We start from the raw sequence: 9834 nt of genomic DNA, 5'->3' as shown, positions 1-9834 counted from the left end.
GGTAACCAGATGTCTCGATTTTATAGGGACAGTAGTCCTGATATTTGGGGCTTTTTCTTATATAGGTGCCAATTACCCCCAACCCCCGTCCCGATTTTTCACACTTGCTATCTGGTCACCCTAGCCACAATCCCAGCCGGCCAGTGTCAATTTGACTAGTTTGGTAATTATGGCCTGACTCCAGCCCCCCCGGTCTAATCACTAGATCTCACTCCCCTCCCAGACCTGGGGAGAGAACCCAGGAGTTCTGGCTCCCAGCCTCACCTGCTCTATCTACTAGACCCCACTCCCCTCCCAGAGCGGAGACAGAATCCAGGAGTCCATAATCTTCTTTTGACTCTTTTGCTGAGATTCTGCTCTCAGCTCCCTGGGGGGTCAATCCGGAGTCACCCCTGACTGCAGTGGGGTCCAGGCCAGTTCTGGCGCCCATCTCTGTGAATGCAGCTTCCCCCCTGCCTCCCCCCGGTACCTGCAGCAGGAGGTCCTTGGCCTTGTTGGTGCATAGCCCGTTGGTACAGACCTGATGGTGACTCTTCAGACACACTTGTATCTGTGGGCGGTTCCGGTCCCGCCGGTCGGCCTTGCGGGTGCTGAGCATTGGGGCGATGTGGCTGAAGGGCAGAGGCTGATTGTGGTGACATGGGGGAGGGAGCATAGCCCCCATTCCAGACCCTCTCCCCACCCGGCTGCCTGCCCCCCACCTGCCCCCTACCTGCCCCATTCTCGGCTGCTGGCCCAGGGCTCTGCGCTGATCCAAGCGGGTGTACGCTCACCTGCACGACGCTGTGTGTGAATTGGTGTGTCGGCCCCACTCGCCCACTCCTCCCACCCCTCCATGCCCATCCGCTCTCTGCCTCTGGGTGTCACATCACACCCTGGTCTGTTCCTACGCAGCGCCCATCCCCGTGGTGTCTGACGCCTTCCGGCCGGGCGTTAAGGGACCTGACTCCACCTCTGTCCCCTGGTGTGTTTGGGAGACCACGGTTCCCGGTTATTCAGAGCGGGGCTCCCCCCACCCAATCACGGAGCCAGGGGACAGCCTGCGCGGGTCTCGCTGAATCTCTCCTGCTGAAACCGTTCCACTGTGAATAAGGTCACTGCTCACTGGAGCAGGGGACTGGACCCTGGGTCTCCCCCTCCCAGGCAGGTGCACTGACCACTGGGCTGCAGAGTCCTTTGCTCTCGCTTTGGCCCAGTGACAAGCTAATTATTTGTACCCAGTGGAGCAGCTTCAACAGGGGAGACTGACCCCCCCCCCATAGCTCAGTGGGTCTAGCACCCACTAGGGAGGTGCCAGTTGCGGTTTTGAGTCCCTGTTCCCCATTTTGGGGAGGGTTAAAACAGGTCTCCCAGCTCCCAGAGGACTGCTCCAACCCTTGGGGTAATGGGGGGGGGGTCTCTACCCAACACACTTGGCTTCATCTTGACGCAGAAGTGGGGAAATGTTGGCTGGGAGCCCCCTTTCCCCACCTGGGTTGCCCTCCCCGGCCTGGCTCGGTGGGTTCAAACTGCTCCCTGGCGGGCTGATGCCCACCCAGACTCACCAGCAGGAGCCCCAGGGGGCAGGAGAACTGCTGCGGGGAGCAGTAGCAGCAGCATCGTCAGCGTCTGTCTAGGTTCAGGGACGGTGCTCCTGATGCAGCCCTGGGGTATTTATAGACCTGCCTGGGGGGCAGGAAACCTCAGGGTCGGATACTCCCTGTGGGGAGCTGGTGGTAAGCAGTGGCCCTTGGCTGTCATGACCATCATCTCCTGGACACGTGTGGCGAGTAGATCTGGTGTGTGCCAACCAACCCCCTCCACACACACACACACACACACACACACACACACACACACAGACTCCTCCGACTTTGCACCCTCCAGAGGGGAAAGGCCCCGTCCCCCTTCCCCAGCCGAATGCCAGCAAAGACAGGTGCATAAAGAGCAGCTGGATTCCAGTGACTGATTTTCCCCCTTCCTGGGCTCAGGGCAGCTGGGACGGCAGCATTTAACCCCTGAGTGACTGGGGCTCCCCTGTCTGGGTGACAAGGCCCAGGAGGGAATTAAAGACCCCCGGGAAGATATTTCATGGAGCTGGGTTTGGATCCCAGAGGACACCAGCCCGGCAGGTGACAGTAACAGGGTAAGAGGGTGGTGGGCGGGGAGAGGCACGTCTGCCCACACCTGAGATCCTCTTGAAGTCCCCGGACCACAGAGCTCAGCTGTTACACTCAGGAGCTCATGCCGGCAAGAGCAGACGGATGGACATCTCTGCAGCAGCGGGATGGTGTAGACGTGTCCCCGCTGCCTGCAGTCCAGGTCGGGGATCTGCCCTACGGCTCGTTGTCCTCCTGCTGGCTGCCATTGGGGGCAACCTGCCTGTGATCTCCCTGCAAAGGGCTGGGGGTCAGGTTGGCCAGCGGGGCAGCGTGGGGGGAGCGTGCCTCCCTCCATCTCCAGCCGTTCATGGGACCTGCAAGGACCCCCCAGCCTGCCCCCCTCTGCTCAGGGAGATGGGAGGTGCCTGGAGGCCCCAGTTCCGTGTCCCACACCGACCCTCGCTCGCAGCGAGCTGCTGTCAGGGCGAGATCCTGCTGCCCAGGAACCCCGCACAGAGTGCCAGGTTCCGGTCTCCAGAGGCAAAGGGAAGGAGAGTTGCTGGGGTTCATGGCCTTCATCTCCTGCCCCAGACCCCACTTGATTGGGCTCTGCCCGGCCACCTGGACAGAGCCCTTCTCCCGCCCCCTGCAGCAGCTTAGTGCCAGGGGCGTGGGCTTCACTCCCCATGGGCTCCGATTCCCTCCCTGCCCCCGTGCTCCCCAGCCCGAGACCGAGGTGGCAGGAAAAAGGCCCCGGCAGCAGGGGAAGGAGCAACGTGGGCAGCGTCTGTCTGGTGACTGGGCCCCTGGTTAGCGCCTCAGCAGCTGCTGGCATGAAATTGGAGGTGCAAGCCAGGGCCTGGCCGGCTGGTGGGACCCACAGGGGAGCAGCTCTAGGGTCTGAGTCCTCCCCACTGACAGTGTTGGGCACTCCTGGGCACTCCTGTCACTGGGGCAGGGCCTGTTGTTCACGGGGCACGTGGGAGCTGTGCACATCTGGAACTGTGCACCCCTGGAGATAGGCACCTCTGGAGCCATCCTCCTCGGGAACCCTGCACCACAGGAGACATGCACAGTTGGAGACATGCAACTCTGTGGCTCTGCACATCTGGAACCATGAACCCCGGGGTCAAGTGCATCTGCAGCTGTGCATGCCTGGAGCTGACTTGGAACAAGCCCTTGCTCTGCATCTTGCCAGCCCGTGAGCACAATGGGGTGTCTCCGCTGCCCTGGCATCTCGCCTGTCTAGCGGGGAATGTGGCTAAGGCTGACTCATTTCAGACCCAGGGGACAGAGGCACCATGGGGCCAAAATCCTGCACTAACCTTAATGGTGTTTACACCCCAGCTGACTTTGGCCCCATCACTTTCATGTCTCTCATCCTCTGGTACCCGGTAGTAGTTGGCTCAATGGCTTTAGTGTTCGTCGAATGGGTTCGAGGAGACAACAGCCACATCTGGGGGGACTTCAAAGCATGGTTGATATGATCCAGTGTTGTCCATCCCCAGACCCGCTGTCACAGAACAGACCCCAGTGTCCGCACCCCCCATGCTACTGTAATAATCCTTATACACAGGATGCCTGGCGAGGTATCGTCTGAAAACGCGGAATTAGCCCCCAACGCCGGCCAGCAGGAGGGCACCCGGCAGCGGGACAGATCCCCCACCTGGGCTGCAGGCAGCGGGGACACGTCTACACCATCCCACTGCTGCAGAGACCATCCGTCCATCTGCTCTCGCTGGCGTGAGCTTCTCACTGTAGTAGCTGAGCTCCATGGTCCGGGATCCCGACGCGGTTCCATGAAATACCATCCCTGGGCGTCTTTAATTCCTTCCTGGGCCTTGTCACCCAGGCAGGGGAGCCCCAGCCACACATGGGTTAAACGCTGCTGCCCCAGATGCCCCTAGCCCAAGCAGGGGCAAAATCAGTCACTGGGCTCCAGCCACTCTGTATGCACCTGCGTTTGCTGGCAGTGAGGTTGGGGAAGGGGACACGGGGTCTTTCCCCTCTGGTGGGCATGGGCCCAGATCCGGTCCCAGGGTGGGGGATTGGCTGGTTGGGGATGGGTGGGAATGAGGCACGGGGCCTTTCCCTTATTTGGGACGCCAGCTCTGACCAGCCCACATTCTCATGACCCCTAGGAGACCTTTCCGGTCTTTTCCTATGAAGATCAGTGAGCATTTCTTAGGAGCCATCACAATGACAAAGTCTTCCCAGATCAGGAGCTCTGCACAGTGGAATTTCCTTTTCCTCCATCTTTTTAGTGTCAAATAAGCCATGCAGGTTCTCGCATGTTTCCTGGCTTCCTGTCGCCCAGTGAGCCCACCCGGCCCAATCGGCTTCTGGGCCAGGACCGGGGCTCCCAGGTGCTACCATAATACACCTAATAAATAACCTACAGCGCCTGGCACAATGGTGTCCTGGGCCCTGGGGCTCCTAGACACTACCGTAATATACCTAATAAATAATAACAGAGAATTTTAGCAGGACCATACCCAATTGTTCAAAACTCACAAGTCAGATCCAAAAAATCATGAGATTTTTAATAAACAAATAAATGTTGGGTTCTTTTTCTTAGTCTTCAGGTTTTTTTCTGAGCCTGCAGACGTCCCATTTTCAACCACAAGCGCTAGAAATTTATTTGTAAAGTGAAAATGAAAATCACATGAATCTAGAAGCAGGATCCTTTAGAAACAACTTGCCACAGATTTGTGATGAAATTGCAAGAGTTCGCAACACCCAGCCAACCTACCAAAAAAGCAAGGTAATTCAATGTAAAAAAATCAATCACCCCAGCTGTTGTGTTTGCAATCAGTCACTGGGAAACCCCCTCTTATTCTTCCTGATTTAGTGCTTCTCAGGCCTTGCTGTGTAGCCCAAGGCCTTCGGCAGTGGCTTCTATTGTTTCCAGCAATAACTACATAAAGTGGCATTTAATTGCTCCTTCCACTGAGGCTGAAAGAAGATTGCTTTGTGCATCCATTGACTTCAACCAGGCCTGTGATTCTCCACAGGTAGGTCTGGCAAAATTCCATTTGTATTTGTTTAGTGTTTCAGCAGATAATAACTATGTTTATTTTAAGCATTTTTTTTCAAAAAAATTTTCAATGTTATTGATTTACATTTTTACAGTTGCAGGAAATTGTGGGGATGACAGACAATGGGGGGCTGCCAGACAATAATTATTGCATGACAGTAGATGTTTAGATTCCCAAAGTCAAAGCTTTATAACGGTTAAAACACAAATGGTCAACATCACATGCCAAATATGCAAAGTACATATCCTGAAATCAAACTGAACCATTCTCAAGCAGCATTTTCCTTACTTTGCCTACATGTAAATTTCTATTATTTTCAATGGAAATATTTTTCCATTAGTTTGTGTGTGAGCAGCAAATTGATGTTTACTGACATTTGCCAATAAAAATCGAATCCTTCCAAGCCTATCAATATATCAGAGACCTGCTGGAAGGCAGCCACGGCCACTTTCCTGTTTAATATAGCGCCTAGATACTACAATGATGGGCAGCAGTCTAAAACCCTCAGGAAGGCTATTTGCACAACTCTATTTCAAACGGGGATGTGAGGTCCATGGGCAATGTCCTTCTCTCTTGGTGTGTGTCTTAATTACTGCTGGAACAAGTGCAACTGTCACCTAATCCATGGGACGAATTTAGCAAGCCATGTGTATATCGCAGGTGGAGAACCGTCCACTCATCCATAGGAAACAATGCCCTGGGGTACCCCGTTACACACCAGGGGACCCCCGGAATCCCCCTTCAAACACAAGAAACGAGGAGTGTTAGAGGATAAAGTAGTCCCCAAAATACTTGTGGTAATGTGACAGGAAAGAAAAGGCTGAGTCTGACCAGAAGGAGGAACGGGCCACGAGCGCTGTCTCTGATCCAGCCCCAGGGCGGGGACTGGTGGGCTCAAGAGGGTGGATGGATATTTACCATGTAAGCTGATCCCCTCTGGAAGGGGCTCCCTGCACACAGCATGTTGGCGTGCTCGTAGCCAGGATAAAACATGGTGCACGTGTCCTCATCCAGCACCTGCACTTGCACTTTGTGCAGGGTACTAGGGTGCACAATGGCATTCGACTAGTGATCCCCCACCTGGCTACCACGCACTCCGCCTTCGGGGTGGAATGGGCCAAGGGCAACTTGAGTGGCTTCACCTCCTTCGTCACCTCCACCTTCTTCTCCAGCTACGACGGGGAGAGAGAAAGGCTTTGGGATCAGCCCGGCTGCTTGGCTGGGGCATAAGTGTGAAAACCTCCCCTTAGGACCCACTCCGGTACACCCAGGATGGAGTTAGTCTGGGAACCAGCTACCCCTCCAGCTCAGGCAGAGAAGGCTGTGGGGGGCCCGAGAGGGTGCAGAAGGAGCTAGGACTGGAGAGGGAACAGCAGCATGGAGGAGATGCAGCAGGGGATGGTAGGAGCAGCCCAGGGGATAGCGGGGACTGGAAGTGACTCCCGTGGGGGACTGAACCAGAAAGATCGGCAGGTAGCAAGCTACGCGCCTGGACTAGTGGCACGTAGAGGGCGCTAAACTGGACGAACATCCAGCCTGTACAGTCCGGTTGAGCTCAGGAGAGGCTAATGAGAAGAGACATCCCACCTCAGCGTAAGGACTCCAAGGGATGGAGAATCCATCACATCTCTAGCTCAGTTGTTCCAATGGTTATTTCCCTCCCGATACAAACCCGAGCCAGATTTCTAGCCCAAATTTGTCCAGCATCAGCCCTTGGTCAGCCGGTCTAGTCCTGCCTAGGACAGCGAGGTTGAAGAGCTCCCTACCCTCAGAAAGCCCTCCCCATGGAGAGTCCTACAGCCTGGGGTCAAGTCCTCTTCTCCCCTACAGTAACCTCAGAAGATCGATCTCCTTGGAGCTCTACCTGCCAGGCCGCGTCTCCAGATCTCGGAGCGTTCTTGAAGCTCGTTCCAATTTGCCAATGTGCTGTGTGAGGTGTGGACGCCAGAGCTGGCCACAGGCTCCAGTCATGGTCTCCCCATGGCCATATCCTGAGGGGACCCCCACCTCCCTGCTCCTACTTGCTATCCCTCGGTTTACACACCTAAGGACAGCATCTGCCCGCTTAGCTCCAGCCTTGTGCTGGGCTGGTTTCCCCATGACCCCGAAGTCCCTCCCAGAGTCACTGCTGTGCAGGATACAGCTCCCGTCCTGTCAGTGTGGGCGACACTCAACGTCCCCAGAGGGGCACCCTCGCATTGCATCTGTCTGCATCAAACCCAGGGTGGGGCTCCCGGTACCTGCAGAAGCAGGAGGTCCCTGGTGAAGGGGTCCCTGGTGAATTCTGGGTGGGGAATGATGCATCGCACATGCAGGCGCTGCTGGGTTTCCTCTGGCTTGTGGACATTGTGTGCTCCGAGAATGACTGTGATATTGCTGATAAATGGGGAATAAAGTGCCACTAAGGAGGAAGGAGACTGACCAGCTGGGAGCTGCGGGGACGCCTGGGTGACTTTCCCTGTCCCAGTCTCTCCCAGCTTGGCAACTCAGAGCTGTGGGGCCCCATAGGGGTGAGGGGCCTACACTGCCACCCTGGACACCTGTTCCCAGTCCCTATCCTGATCTCTCCTCCCTGAAATCTTGGAACTGAGAGCTCTAGGGCCACCTGGGGTGCCACCCCACAGGCCTGGGTCTCATTCCCTGTCCCCACTTACCCTGCAATACAGCTGCAGTGAGCAGCAGTCAGGACAAAGTCCTTCTTCACCAACAGCCCTCCGCAGGTCTGTGTGGTCACTGGACCCATGCTCACCTCCAGGTAGGCCATGAGGGTCTGGAGTATGGCCAGGATACATTCCCCCCCCCCCCTCCCGATGATCCTGTGACGCAGCAGGCAGTGGGGCAGATTGACCTGGGATTGTCATCTAGTTTGGCTGGGACTGTCTGCATGGGGGATGGGAGAGCAGGGGATGACTCCACTTGAGTGAGGATACCTGAGCCTGTAACCTGAGCTGGGAGGGGGTTGGACCCAGGTGACACCTTTGCCTGGGAAACTGGACAAAGGCGGCAGGAGGAGCCGGGAGGAGGGTGAGTGAGACTGCTGCAGTGGAGTTTCAGTCTTGGGCTGGCTGGGGAATTGTAGGGAACCCCGAGGTTGGGGTCTAAGCTCCCTAATCCCCAGAAGGACCTGACTGAGGGGTCTTGTTGATGCCTACAAGCTCTGGTTTGGACTGTGTTCCTGTCATCTGTTCTACTGCCTGGCTGAGAGTCACGGTGAATCGCATGAAGCCGGGGGTCATAGGGCCTTGTCTCCCCCCCCCCCCGCCCCGCAACTCTGTGACAGATCCACCCTACCCAGAGGGCTGAGCAGAGGAAACCAACGAAAGGTGAGATTCACACATTATTTGTAGATACGAAGGTGTGAAGAGATGGTGCAGGTGCTTTTTTTTTTTCTTCTGAAAACACCAACTCCTGAAGTCACAGGATCAGGTGTAAATTTTTAGCACCGAGGGTAATTAACCACCGGGACAACTTACCAAGGGTCCTAGTGAATTCACCATCCCTGCCAAGTTTTAACTCAAGACCAGATATTTTCCTAAAAGCTCTGCTCTGGTTCAACCAGGAGTGAATTCAGGGCACTCTCGTGTTATACAGGAGATAAGAGGAGATGATCACAGGGGCCCCTTCACACCTTCATATCTACAAATAATGTGTGAATCTCACCTTTCTTTGTTTAGTCAAAGTTACTGTTTCCAAAAGGAAGCCGTTCGATGTGAACCTTTCTGATCAGACCCGGTTACTGTGGGGTTCCCTGGGCAGTTCTTGTCTGGGCTTGTGACATTCTGTACCCCTATGTTCACCCCTTTTACAGGTCTATGACAAGTTTCGTACAAAGTATGTCTTGTAAGGTATCATTGGAAAAAATAATAATTTGCTGATCATTACGGTCTTGGTAAAATACGGGTGGCAATGTTGTATGTAAAGTTATAAGATTCATCTGTATGGTGTTATTAAGCCCTTGTGTACACAGTTTTGTCATTTTCCCAATGAAACAGTGGAGGTGTACACACTACAATGCTACTCTCCTCTTTTGGTGACAAAATAAAACCACCTTGACGAGAGGTGTCGAGATTTTTGAGCCAAAGTTTTATCGACAAAGTGTCAGTGTAGACACCATGCTTGGTTTTGTTGATGTAAATCGCCTCCAAGAGGTGTCCCACAATGCCCATCCTGACCTCTCTGGTCAGCAGTTCAGACTGCGCTGCCTTGCTGCCAGGTAAGCAAGCATCCACCCCCTTCCCCCTTTAAAGCCCCATGAATTTTGAAATTCCACTTCCTGTTTGCTCAGCGTGGAGAACTCACATGACATTTTCCCAGCTGACCGTGGTGGCTCTACGTGGCAAACGCTCTCTCACTTGGAGCGCTGTGGAGCTGTTGGATCTGCTGAGTATATGGGGAGAGGAGGCTGTGCAGTCCCAGCTGTGCTCCAGCCGTAGGAACTTCAATACCTACGGGCAGATTTCTCGTGGCTTGTGTGATAAGGGCTTCAAATGGGACATGGTGCAGTGCCAAGCAAAGATAAAGGAGCTGAGGCAGGTACACCAGAAGGCAAGGGAGGCAAATCGTCACTCCGGCACTTCACCGAAGCCCTGTGACCATTCTTGGTGGCAGCCCCACCTCCACCACTAAGAGTCTTGTGGATACTTTGGCGGGGTTGGAGGTGGCGGACAGTGGACCTAACCCCAAGGACGAAGTCGAGTACAAGGAGGTGGAGTTCG

At 55.0% G+C, this 9834-nt stretch overlaps 1 pseudogene; it reads right to left on the bottom strand.

Moving 5' to 3' along the window:
• Positions 1-5708: 5708 nt before the first annotated feature.
• LOC112116160 lies at positions 5709-8005 on the bottom strand (annotated as a pseudogene).
• Positions 8006-9834: the final 1829 nt, after the last annotated feature.

The sequence above is a fragment of the Terrapene carolina genome, unplaced genomic scaffold, assembly GCF_002925995.2.
Source record: "Terrapene carolina triunguis isolate 2854851 unplaced genomic scaffold, T_m_triunguis-2.0 Scaffold612, whole genome shotgun sequence".
Classification (NCBI taxonomy): Eukaryota; Metazoa; Chordata; order Testudines; family Emydidae; genus Terrapene; species Terrapene triunguis.
This window is presented reverse-complemented; position numbering and strand designations above follow the sequence as displayed.